The following is a 13747-nucleotide window of genomic DNA, read 5'->3' as shown; positions in this document are numbered from 1 at the left end:
GTGCAGTCAAATATTCAAGCGAATGCAAAAACAGAAACACTGCTTAGGCCAGGGGTAGGCAACGTCAGGCCCAGGGGCCAAATACAGCCCTCCAGCACAGAACCTCTGGCCCCCAAGACGATTTTGAGAAATATTATTGTGCAAATAAGATATGAAATACCTGTTGAAGTAGTCTAAAAATCAGAGAAATAGTGTCAGTGTTTTAAAAATGCTCTGTCAGAACATCCCGCTTGGTCATAATGTTAAACAGCTATTCTCTACTGGTGGGTCACAGAACCAATTTCAGCGAGTCTATAAGGAACTTTTATTCAATATTTTCCATTTGAAATTGCATGGAACCACTAGCTGTGTCTTTCTAAAATCTTTTTTACGATATATATGACAAATTACGGTTTTATTTGGGTCCTCGGTTTGTCATTCAAGGGTAATGGTGGGTCCCAAAGCCACTTGGGAACCACTGATGTAAAACATTGGCATCTACAGATGATAGTTCTTTACTTTAGGCTACAATATTGAGGTTCATTTTGGGAATGATGAAAATCGGCCCTTCACGACGCAAGCTTGCCTACCCCTGGCTTAGGCCTTCTTGAATGACTGTATTGTTGGACTGTACTGTAGTCAGGCTGTATTATTGATAAGGACTTAACCCTTGTAACAGTAAGTGCAGTGCAACATGTTGCAGCTTCCTCGACTGGCACCAAAGTGTTGGAGGTGAATAATAACGTCCGACATGAAACCGCCCAAATCCTCCCTGCATTGGGTGGATTGACTTGGCGAGAGTTAATGTCAAACCCCTGTCTGCTCGTTTGAGTCTGGAGGAATGTGAGTCCAAACTTCCAGACAAGATAATCCACAAGCTCTTTGGAAAAAAAAAGAAAAGCTCAGGCTAGACGACTGCTTTATGAAAACGGTCGCTGTGATTGCCCGAGCTCACGATGCCCCGCTGACACTCGGCACTCTCCGGGTGTGAGACACTGCTTTGGTATACTCCAACACTGGCCTGGCTCTTCTATTATGCACTGCGAGTCCACTGTGCCTCGGCATATTTATATTTTCCCTTCTTATTTTCATATTAATCAAATTGGCGGGACACGAGTGCGCTGTCCTCCTCGCTCTGCCAAAGCCCACACTTCTGCTGCAGATTAGAAAAACACACACAAAAATGGAATGCATTTAAATAGCACCATTCGGTGAAGTGTCAACTATTCACGACTTCCCAAATTACATTATAAAAATGTTGCGCCGCTTTGTTCTTTGGGAACAAATAGACTCTGGGACGTCCTTTTCTCTTCTGTTCTTTTTTTCGTCCGAGACTTTCGGGGCCATATGGGCTAAAGTCTGTGTTTAATCGTTCAAATCCAAAGGAATGGAAAACTGAATTTGAACAGAAGCTTGAACTGAATGGGGGTCTTGGGGGGAAAAAAAACGATTCTGACACGATTTCCTGTGTTCTGGTGTATTTATTTGATTTGTGTTGACTTTATTGTCTGAACATGGGCTCTGTTTGAAGCAAACACTGTAAACTAAGAATGGACTAATTGTGGCCGACTTCTTCCTAAAGCTATGAGGAAATGGCTGCAGGCTCCAGAAGTTCTTGGCTCTAATGGACTTTTTTTTTTAGGCATTTTAAGTCATTATTGATGGCTTGTTATTCTGACCTTCACATGTTTGTCTTACACTGTCTTAACTATTTTTATTTTCGCCGTTTTGCTGGGTTGCAGGTTCTAGAATATGATGATGTCACCGGACCCAGCATTAATATCAGTCACTGGGTCCATGATGTCTCTGTACAAGACCAAAAAATTCCTCAAAGACAAAATATTGTTTTTCTCTATACAATAGTTTTAGGCCTTTAGAACGCTGTGATGTTACCTGCAACCCAGCAATTCTAGACAATGGAGCTGCCTCCAAAAAATAAGTGCGAGCATGAACGGGCTTCAGTTGAGAAGGGTCTGGATGCAGCTGATGGAGGGGCACGTGATCAGAGGAGCTCCACATCTACACGGGAAATGACGTCACCTCCACAGGACAATGCTAGCTTAAACTAATTCAAACCAACCCTGACCTTAAATGGACTATACAGAGTTTAAAAATGTTAAAATTAAGTATTTTCCTCCCCCTATATGTTCCAGCCATGTCCTAATAATGAGCTCAGACCTGTTCACCACAACTGCCTCTAAAATCCTGCACTGTCACTCAAAAAGGTGTTACTTCGGGTCTGAAGTAGCGTCATGCACGAGCTTAATATAGAAGGTGCAGTTACACGTGTGACCTGTGGTGGCAGTAGTGGGTATAAAATGGCTAACTTGTATCTAGCCCCTTTAACGCTGGTGTGGAGGCTTTATTTATTCATCTATAAATATATATAAAGACAGTCTGGAATTGTGGTAATAGGACGCGATTTCCAAATCGAGACTGGAGGCGGGGCTAACGATCGCAGTTTGAACGAGAGCGAACCAATCAAACCCATAGCGACTTGCGCTTTGCGTTCACGTCCTCCGCCATGACTGTTTGTCGTCCACACGTGCAGTCGAGTAAATGTCCCAGTGAAATCCCTCAGAGCAGCTTCTTCCTGTGGCTTTAAGGACAAGTCCAGCTCATTTAAAACAGAAGAAAGGGCACTGGTAAAAGATCGTTGTGTCCCGGGCGCCATCTTCACTGTTTTCGTTACGGCCCGGAGTAGCACAGATGTTTGATGTGAAATCCTAGCGCGAAAGATGACACACCATTAACTCCCGCCTCCTGTGCTATGATTGGCTCGTCTTGGTTTTGCCGGAGTCAGCGGAAATTAAATCACACAACTCCAGACTGTATCCCCATGTATCTCTCATCAGTCTGGCTCGTGAGTTTGGTTGAGTTTTTGGAGCCAGCGCCATTGTCCAAAATAGAGCGAAAATAAAAGCAGTGACTCTTTCATTCATGGGTTGCACACCAGACGTGAGTAGAACGCGTTATCTCCGTTCAAAAAGGCACCCGGGCGTGAGAAAAGACCCGCCGAAGTGGGTGAAGTCATCGGGTGAGGCAGATCCAGCGTCTCAAGTGTTTGACAAGCGAGAAGGGAACTCGTTCTTGTCGAACAATTGTGAAGAGTGCGGTTTATTCTCGCGCTTTAACCAATCGGGGACAAACTCTGAACTGATGCGGAAAAAAAAGTGCCGACCCGCCGACCCAACCACAGCCCCTCTGCTCGTTTCTAAGGCCACGAGTTTAGCGGATCTACCTTCGAGCTCTGAAAGGAGGCATCACGTGACCTGTTGAGTGCAGAGCAGTGACTTCCTGGACAACACGCTGCCTTCGCCCTTGCGCTCGTCTCCTCGGAAATGTGTTTTCTCCTGTTTATTTCTCGTGGCAGACGGGAAGGAAAGACAAGGTGGCAGCCTGTTTGTTTCCCGAACAACACAGACCCCTTTTCGCTTCTGTCCCGGAAAAGTGTCTAATGAGCGCAGCGCCGAGGAGAGGTGGGCACGATCTTCACTAACGGGGCCACGTCCAAGAAAGGTTTTTCAGCTTTAAAATAACATCGTGTCGGAGTTTGGGGATGGGTTCAAAGCGGGGGGTGAAATTCTGAGCCTCGTGCTTTACAGCGCAACATTTCACCCAGTACATAGAAGTTTAAGAGGTTGTGGAAGAATTTATATAATGATTGTGGCGCAAACATGCAGGGTCAATGAGGAATGAGAGAATTCTTTGGAAGATTTCGCTCTAGATGGTGCTTAGATTTGTAAGGAGTAGACTGTCATAGCTACGAAGGGCAACAGAACAGAATGTACTTCAAAATACTGCATCATTCAATATGCTTGTGAAGGCTTATTGTTATCCATAGTCGAGATTTTCATCCAGCAGGTTTCTCCAGTTTGCACACCAGAAGCGTATTAAATCCGCCACCGTTTTTACATACTGAGATATGTTCTTAGCTTAGACGAGTTCATTTGTACCTGTCTGGTCTTCACGCGTGTCCTCAGTCACGTAAACACAGCACAGACGGCGTTAGCATTTAGCCTCTCCTCCTCTATAGCTCCGAACCAGGTGAAGATAGAAGCTACCAAGCTCTTCCATGTTTTCCCTATTTAAATATAGTTACATGAAGTGTTACACGATTAGGGATGTCACGGTCACCGGTGTAGCGGTAAACCCCGGTAAAAATGTTAACGGTAATAATGACCGTCTTGTTTTTGAAAAAAATCATTATCTCGGTGGATTACAGCGCCCGCGGTGTCGGCAAAGTGAGCCTTATGAGCCGCCGTCTCATCTGCTGAAGCTGCCACAGGCGCCTCTGTAGCTACAACCAAAACAAAACTTTCTCGAAGCTGGAATCATGTCCAACACGACAGCGCGCAGGATCTATCAGCCTCAGAGACCGAGCCTGAAGTCTGGACATGTTTTGGGTATTTTAAGAAAGCTGAAGGACAGTTGATAGAGACAGTTTTCTTGTTTGCGGAACGTGCAGGAAAAGTGTCTCTAAAGCAGCAATACTTCGAACCTCTGACTCTCCTGCGTGACCGTCTCCCACAGCTCTATAGCAGTAAGCTAACGTTAGCGTTTTAGCTGAAATGCTGATGTGGGACTTTGAATGAGGGAGAATGTAACGAGTCGCCCCATAGTGCGGCTGCAGCGCCACCACCAGCATAAGCCGTGTCCGGATACCTCCGCACAATGGCACAATGCGTTACGGGGCTCCCAGTGGCAGATTCACTCTCGCCGCAGTATTATGAATTTAACAATGATCACTGTCTGATGCCATTTTCCCAGATCTGCAAAGGGAAAGCTCACTGGAAGGAAACAAACTGAGAACAATGCTCCTGATATAGACGGTTTATCTAGTTCAAAAATATTCTTCTTCGTTTCTGGCACTATAAATAGTTCATGTAATACCCTCGAAACAATCAACAACACAACGTTATAGTTCCTTTACTTTGATGTGAGAAGTTGCACTTTTGATAAGGCTTTGTCTGTATTTTTTTTATATATTATAAGCACTGTTGAAACTATTTCAGTTTGTGTAGGACGATAAATGCTTTCTGAACATATTAACACACATAAAAAAAAACCCCGCAATAATACCGAAAACCGTGATAATGTTGGTCACAATAACCGTGAGGTAAAATTTTCATACCGTGACAGCCCTATACACGACTAAGTATAATTACACAAAATAAAACAATGTGGATTTTCTAAGCGGATAAAGAGGGGAACTATATTGCAAGGCGTAATAATACCAGGAGTAGTTCGACAACTGCACAGTAGCTTTAAAGAGGGGGTATTATGCTTTTTTCAGCCACATAGCACCAGTCTATATCACACTACAATGATGACGAAACCTTCTGTTGGTCTGTAAATGCAGTAAATTAGAATAACTGCCTTGTATAAAATTGCTCTTTCAAAATGGCGGTAGCAAATGACTTGAAATAGGCCCCTGTCTCTTTAAGAACCTCTGACCCTTTCCGACACGCCCCCTCCACACGCTGTCTGTGGCATCACAACAACACTGCGCTCGTTGTCTCAACTGTATTGAAACTACGATCGGTGCATTTTAATTTTTATTGTTGGAAAGGATCTACTGTTTATCACTTTGTGAACAATGGCCACACAGGATATTATTTGGAGACAAACCTTCCACACTGGACACTTGGAAGGGGCTCTTGCCTGAAAAATAACTGCTGTTTGGAGGCTATCTCTTTGCATCTGCCATGCCCTATGGATCTCTAACTATACCCCCATGGACGACACCAGGATCTGCAGGAGCCCATACGATTCAAAGACGGACATTATCTGTGCAGGTGGACAGTGGGTTTTCGAGGTTACCCGTTAGCTTGTTATAATCGACTACAGCTCATTGTTGATGAAAAGTCTGCAATAAACCACAAATGTGTAAAGCCAGGCTCATTGTGTGATCATCGTAAAGGCTGCTTCAAGTAGTTGCCTGCTTTATTGACGTTATTTGTGCATAATATGCTGCCTGTTTTCAATGAATGTTGTGAAGGTGAAGGTTGTTAGCTTGTCGCGGCTAATAGTGCCTTAGCTCCGGGACAAACCACTCGGCTACGACTCACTGTAGATGAAATGTGAGCAGTAAACTACACAATCAACAAGCCAGGCTCCGTGTGTCATCATCATAAAGGCTGCTTCAAGCAGTTGCCTGTTTTAGTGACGTTTTCAATGCATAATATGCTGCTTGTATTCAGTGAATTTTCCCGTTAGCTTATCGCGGCTAGCTTGTTAGCTCCGGGACAAAACCACTCGGCTACGACTCACTGTAGATGAAATGTGAGCAGTAAACTACACAATCAACAAGCCAGGCTCCGTGTGTGATCATCATAAAGGCTGCTTCAAGCAGTTGCCTGTTTTAGTGACGTTTTCAATGCATAATATGCTGCTTGTATTCAGTGAATTTTCCCGTTAGCTTGTCGCGGCTAGCTTGTTAGCTCCGGGAGAAAGCCACTCGGCTATGACCCATTGTAGATGAAATGTGAGCAATAAACTTCCAAATCAACAAGGCAGGCTCCGTGTGTGATCATTGTTAAACGGTTCTTTATGTGTGTGGTGGTTTTATTGACTTTATGTGTGCATATTTCTCGTTTTCACGTGATGACTCGAGGTTTAGCTTAGCATTAGCTTTCTCCGGAGGCTCTGTGCATCATCAAGGCCCAGCGCAGAACCAGCCACTGAAATAAGCGTTCTTGTCACCGGTTTTAATCCTGGGTGTTTCGGTAACAGAAACACTGATGTGTGTCTTTGTAAAAGTCTGCTGTGGCTCCGGTTCACAACACATGAAGCTAATCCTCCATGATGACTCTGTTTACATCTTAGGGCTAGACACTGCGGCGAGGGGGTTCCGCTGAGGAGCAGTGGTTGGTTACTCGGCTGGTGACGAAAGGTTGGAGGCGTATCCTGGAGGTCGGAGGCGTTTCCTGAAGGAATCAGGCGTTTTATCCCTAAAATGGCTGCCATCAGAGTTTCTACAGATTACTCGAAAATACGTGAATGTGCTAAGGCAACACTTCAGGCATGTCTTTAATGAGGGAATGACTTAATAACATGATGTAAAGCTTGAAAAAGTCGATTTTGCATAATACCCCCCCTTTAAGCGGATCACATGCTTTCTGAGGTCTCCTCTCGGCTCTAGCGGACACAGTTTCACTCTTTGCCAGTACTTCCAAACAGCAGCAGCAGCAGCAGCACAGAGTATAGAGGCCATTGTGGGGGCAATGAAGCGTGATTCCCCCTCGGAGTTAAACGTGGAAGTCGACTGTACAAGCCGTTTATTCAGCACACTCGACCCGAGCCCTGCAGACGGGATGTTCGTCCATTTGAGCCGAGCGTCTTGCCCTGTGACACTGCAGTTCAAAATTTACAATCAAAGGCACGATATTCTGCATTTGTAAATACTTATATGCTGAATACTTATTTCATCACAAAGCTTTCCGAGATCTAAACACAATCGTTAAATATGCACCATACTTCGCTCAGCACTGCACAAAACCTTTTTCCCTCTAAATTTAAAGCAATTTTACCTTTAGAAGCCCATTGTCATTCCCTCAACAAATTTGCGTAACATTTCGAAAGCAACATGAACGAACTAGAAGTGCAGGAGCAGCAGTTTCTTATTTCCATATGAAATGTGTGGCTTCCATTACTATAAAACACATCATTTCCAAAGTTGTAGTTCAGGTGCAGCACATCCATGTAAAAGCCTCTATGGGGATTGTTTACCAAGCGCTAAAGAGTCACTAAAGTCGATCCGGAGCAGAGTCATTTGCACTTTTTTTACTCACACAGAGTTGAGGCACTAATATAGTAATACACACATTTTCAAATGGTTAATTAAGGGCCCACAAACAGCTGTATGCATTGACCAGCTTGCAATCGCTATTTAGCACCTCTCCTGATAAATGACCTCTATTGATTGGCCGGTGTTTATGGTTTTGCCACAGTGTCTCACTTCCTGTGAGACGCCTCTTCTTTTGCTTCGTCAACTGGGCCTTAAACACATTGAGGCCGCGCTGTTTTTAGGATTTAGCTGTAGAGTGCCAACAATCCAGGCCATTTTTCATGATATTTGTAGCACCACAGCGTGTTCTATGTTATATCTATGGACACATGCTATGGCTTGTTTGAAAGGGGAGACTCTAAGCTCTGGTGAAAACGGTTTAATTCCACGTGCCTCAGTTTCTGAGAAATCTAAGCTAAACAGAGGCTAGTTTTGATCAAAATCTCAGTTTTTTTTTTCTAGAAACGGAGATAGCGGGGGTTTTATGCAACACTCTCCTTTCTGATTAACTCCTCTCTCCTCTACAGACACTAACGTTATGTGAAGAGGCAAATGCCTAAATATCTCAGCTTCAAGTCAGTTTTCAAGGACTACATTGTTGTCCGCATGTTCTCGATCTCTTTTTATGGCGTGTGCATTTAAACAGCCTGGTTCTCAGATTGAAGACTTTAACAGGATGTTTCTCAGTCATACTTGGATCAATTTTGACCATTTAAAAACTCAGAGAAATGTTGAAATCTCAACTGTTTCGATCTTTCCACGTGAAGCCGCTCTGCTTTGTCAAACGCTCCAGAGAGCGAGAGAGAAGTGTCGGCTTTACAGCTTTGCTACGCAACACCACGCCCCCTCAGACTAAAAGAAAAGAAACACAATAATGCATAAAATGTCCAGATCGTGACTTTTCATAGGTTTTTGATCGTCATTTATTTCACCTCTGTTCATCACAGAGCTCCCAAAATCACACATAAGGTGTATTTGAGTGTCTAGTTTCGTAATTTTGAAAGAAACGCAAAAACATCTTGCTTTGTTTTTGGAACTCATTGTGTACGTTTAGGGAAATATGTCCACAGAAACGGTGTCTTACCAAGTGAGAAAAACTGCAAGTTGAGGCGTTGTCCTCCGAATGTGAGAAATATTTACTCAAATCTATTAAGAAAGATCAATTAAGTGAAACAACAAGAGATTATTGCGTAGATTAGACATTGTTTGTTTGTTTCCAAATGAAGAGAGTAAACCGATCCGAAACCTGAAAATAAAGAATCCGTGTTTTGCCTGTACTGCCGTCTCCAGAGGACAATTATAAAATCTAAATGATATTCTAAATCCATTAAAGTGTCCCATCAGATCCCCTCGCAAAATAGCCTTCCCTCTCATAATCATTCAACAAAACACTTCAATTTGTCCGGCCCTTGAACCGTATCCGGTCCCGCGGGTGCGACGTCGCCTCCGCCCGCGCAAAACACACCGAGGAGCGCGCGCGTAATGAGGCGTGTGCGGGGGGCGCGCGGGGGCCCCCGTGCGCGGATCAGGCGGGCGAGGCCGTGATTAATGGCCCTGTGCGCACCGCTGAGCACGAGCGCGCCCAAAAACAGACCCAACATTATCATAACCTGCAAGACCTAATTACCTGGCGGCTCCTCCTGCGTGTGCACGTGATTTATGACCCCCCCGCGGAGCGCTTTGTGTCCCGGGCCACCGCGCGGCACATGTGGGATATGGTAATGCCGCCGAGTCTGGTGTAATGAGCGCGTGCTGGATGTTGGAAGACGCCGCGGAGGGGAATGCGCTGACCAGAAGGCAGGCGTGGGTTTTTCTGACCCATTTCAAGCACGGCGTCGGGAAGCTTTTGAAAATGGGGACAGTGGCTCCCCTAAAGTGGGGGTTCAGGAGGTCCTCCCCCAGGAAAAAAAAAAAAATGAGGATGATTTTTTAAGGGAGAATAATTAATGTTCTTTTCATATTGGGGCCTCTAAGCAAATGCCCGGCAAGCCACTTCATACACTGCAAAAAGTAAATATCAAGCATTGCCTTAAATGACATGAATTGAGGAAATATATCTTGTTTGGAGCGGTTTTCGCTAATTTAGACAAGTTTACTTTGCTTGTTTGAGGACATTTCAGACTGGTTCTAAGGTAAATCTCGCTTTAAATAAAAAAGTAAAATTGCCAATGAGATAAGACCAATTTTCTTACCCCATTGGCAAAGAAAATGACCTGAAATAAGGATGAAATGTATTGAAACCAGTCAGAAACATCTCAGAACAAGTGAAATAATCTAGGACAAATGCCCAACAACATCTTACCTAGACAAAACAACTAACATTTTTGATTATTATGCTCAAATTGAGATTTTTAATCTAGTTAATTACTTTTTGCATTGTAGTGAAAGGAGCAGGCCATCGTTTTTCCACACTGAGATATGTTCTTACCTGAGCTTAGACGAGTTGATGTGTACCTGTCTGGTCTTTACGCGCGCGCTCAGTCACGCAAAAAGACCGAAGATGTTGTTAGCATTTAGCCTCCTCCTCTCCTCTATGGGGCCAAACAGGGGTGAAGTGAGAAGTGACCAAGCTCTTCCATGTTTTCCCTATTTCAACACGCTTACGTGAGCGGTTGCACTATCCAAGTATAGTTACACAAAATTAAAGGCCCTATACCTGATTTTTTTCATTTCAAACAATGAAAGAGGAATGTTGGTTGGCTTACAAACTCATCCCTAATCTTCCAAGTATATTTGTAGCATCCCAATTTTTTAACAGGGACATGTTTATAGGCACATTTCACTACTTGCAGGGTCACTTTTCAGGGTCACTTTCACTAGAATGATAGAAAACTAGCCTCCAAGTTCATGAAATTGCCATAATGCTTTATAATTAGATCTACAGTGTTTTCCCCACAAATGACAAAACAGATTTCATTCCATAACTAGAAAAGAAATCAGGTGTAGCTCCTTTAAAGGGGCTAGATACAAGTTAGCCATTTTATACTCACTACTGCCACCTCAGGTCATACGTGTAACTGCAGCTTCTATATTAAGCTCGTGCATGACGGCACTTCGGACCCGAAGTAACAACTTTTTGAGTGACAGTGCAGGATTTTAGAGGCAGTTGTGGTGAACAGGTCTGAGCTCATTCTACACATTAGGACATAGGAAAATACTTAATTTTAACATTTTTAAACTCTGTATAGTCCCTTTAAACATTTGATTTGTTTCAAGGATAGCCCCGTTGAGATGAACCGTCTCTTTTTCAAGGGGGTCCTGAACACAATAACAAAACATAGCAAGTATTGTCACATACGTACAATAATCACAGTCTCATGTCTTGCTCTGTCAATCTCCGCCCTTCCCATAGATTTCCCTCACTTTTAATACAGTACAATATTAACAATAGGTACAAGAAAAAATAAAATAAAGAGAGAGAGAGAGAGAAAAAAAAAAAGTTATTGTACAGGGATGTTTTCATTACATGTAGAGATGTAGTTGATCTAAGTTCTATTGGTAAATTGTTCCTGTCAAGCCACGGGAACTTTCAGAATCAGTAGAATAGTGTCACAGGCAGGTAGTTATTTGATAGTTATAACTAAACCCATGTCTGTCCTGTTTCTCTGCTGCTTCTTGTCAGTCGCTTCCGTCTCCATTCTAATTCTCATCACCAACAAAAAGGCAGGAAGCCTAAATGCAGCCTGTTCTCGTTTCGGCCACATTAACGTGAGTGAACCTATCTTGAGAACGCCGTGTATCGCAGCACATCGATCGCTAATGAGACTCACCGCAATTTACCCGCTATATTTAACATCGACACCGCCCAGGACTCGGCAAGATGAAAAAACCAAAGGAAAACATTTGGGCCCCCAGAGTCGGTGACCCGGTGCGTTATGGGTTCGTATGAGATTCACAGAACGCACTCGGCAATAATAATAAAACCCCTGTTAATTCGTCCCCGGCTGATTTCATTAGGTTAGCATAATTGCCTCCGCAGTTACAAGAAACAATGTATTTGTTTTCGATTGCACGCAAGGAAAGTTCTGGAAGCTAATTGATTATATGCTAGATTGCCTTTTGGAATAAGCTGCCTGCCAAATGAAGAAGTATGAGTCGGCTTTTATTTCTCATCTGTGGAATTCGGGCCCGTGTTTCAAAGAGGTAGAAAAGTCAAAACTGCAAAGCGAGGATGAGATGTTGACCGGATTCCCGGACAGGACTACGGTGTTTTGTTTATGTGGCGACAATTACAACATTTAACGTGATGTAAAAGCTGTTCAAGTTCAAATCTTTAAGGTGTCTCACAGATGATCCGATCAGGAAGCAGAATGAGCCCCTGCCCGGACTTTTTTCCAGATCCAATGGCTTAAACCAGTTTGGAAACGATGATGACGAGACTCTCTCCTCCAAGCCCGAAGTAGAGCTTGTGCAGCCTCCAGTAGTTATCCAGAAGGTTCTAAGCTTTCAAATGAGGAATGGCAGGTTTACATAATTGTATATTGTGAAACTTTGCAGATTTAGGCAAACCTAATTTAGTTGTATTTACACAGGGTTCCTGCAGGTGTCAGTAAGTAAATTGATTGGTTTTAAATGCCTATGGCGAGACACTGCAGGTGAATAGGGGGAAACAAATAAATGTAGAGATATCGATTTGAAACTTTTGCTGAACATTACCGATATAAATATGAGAAACAAATGTATTGCAATTTTTCTGTCATTTTAAGTTTCATTTAAAAATAAAACATTTTGTTCATGAAAATGGCCAATATTTTGGGCAACAAAATCTAAATAATAGATTGAGCCAGATTTAAATGTATGGTTATATTTTATTGACATATAATATACTACATTCCCACCCTCACCGTTCATGAGATTTGGTTAATGCCCGAAAGGACAAGATCGCGGATACAAGCGTCCGAAAAAAAATTTCTTTCCAGGGTGTCTGGGCGCTCCCTTCGAGATCGGGTGAGGAGCTCAGTTACCCGGGAGGAGCTCGGAGTAGAGTCGCTGCTCCTTCACGTCGAAAGGAGCAGCTGAGGTGGCTCGGGCATCAGTTTCGGAGCCTCCTGGTCGCCTCCCGCAGGAGGTGTTCCAGGCATGTCCTAGTGGGACAAGGCCTCGTGGAAGACCCAGGACACTCTGGTGGGACTATGTCTCTGAGCTGGCCTGGTGTCGCCTCAGGGTCCCCCCAGAACAGCTGGAGGAGGTGTGCGTGGATCGGGAAGTTTGGGCATCTCTGCTGAGGCTGCTGCCCCCGCGACCCGGCCTCGGATAAAGCGGAAGAAAATGGATGGATGGATGGATGGTCTCAAAGATGATCCAATCAGGAAGTGGAATAAGCCCCTTAAGTTTTTCCATATAATGGATCCTTCAAGTCCTAAGCAAATTAAGAGCTTGTGCTGCCTCCAGGAGTAAACCTCAGTCACTAAACCCTGGAGGTTCTAAGCTTTCAAATGAGGAACGGCAGGTTTACACATATTTGTATATCGTGAAACTTTGCAGATTCAGGCAAACCTAATCTAGTTGTACTGTTTTGTTCTTTTAGTCACCGAGGAAGATCACAGGAAGTGATCGAAACTAGTAAACCAGGTAAACAAACCTCTGTCTTACTAAAAGAACAAAACAGTAATAGTCTAATCTAAGAAGACAGTATGAGCCTTTTACCAAGATGACTTTAGTTGTATTTACACAGGGTTTCTAAGGGTGGCAGTAAGTATATTGAATTCCTTTAAATGTCTAAATACTATATTTTTAATGCCACAAACAAAGGTTTTCTGGAGGGAGTCTCCGTCATCAGTGAAAACCAATCAGAAACTATAGAAACAATTGACCCTGTGGGTAAAAGTATTGCGATCCGATCTGATATTTTGTCCCAGCCCTAATGTCTCGTTCCACTCCCTGGTCCACATCTTCATTTACTCCTTTTCTTTCCTTTCTTCACCCTGTTTTTTTCCCACCACTCTTCGTCTGTTCCGGTTGCTCCACACTCCTGATAAC

General features: G+C 43.6%; 1 protein-coding gene and 1 long non-coding RNA gene across 3 annotated transcripts in view; one reads left to right on the top strand and one right to left on the bottom strand.

Moving 5' to 3' along the window:
- LOC306959830 (netrin receptor UNC5C-like) overlaps window positions 1-13747 on the top strand; it is a 529449-nt gene that overhangs the window by 201747 nt on the left and 313955 nt on the right. The window lies entirely within an intron of this gene.
- Window positions 10798-13747, bottom strand: part of LOC306960777 — a 590186-nt gene continuing 587236 nt past the window's right edge. The window contains exon 3 of the long non-coding RNA XR_013792712.1: window positions 10798-10820. This is a non-coding gene — a long non-coding RNA (uncharacterized lncRNA). The remainder of the gene's footprint in view (window positions 10821-13747) is intronic.

This window comes from Gobius niger, assembly GCF_951799975.1.
Source record: "Gobius niger genome assembly, chromosome: 1".
NCBI classification, from domain to species: Eukaryota; Metazoa; Chordata; class Actinopteri; order Gobiiformes; family Gobiidae; genus Gobius; species Gobius niger.
The sequence above is the reverse complement of the archived record's forward strand: the minus strand, read 5'-3'. Positions and strand labels throughout refer to the sequence as shown.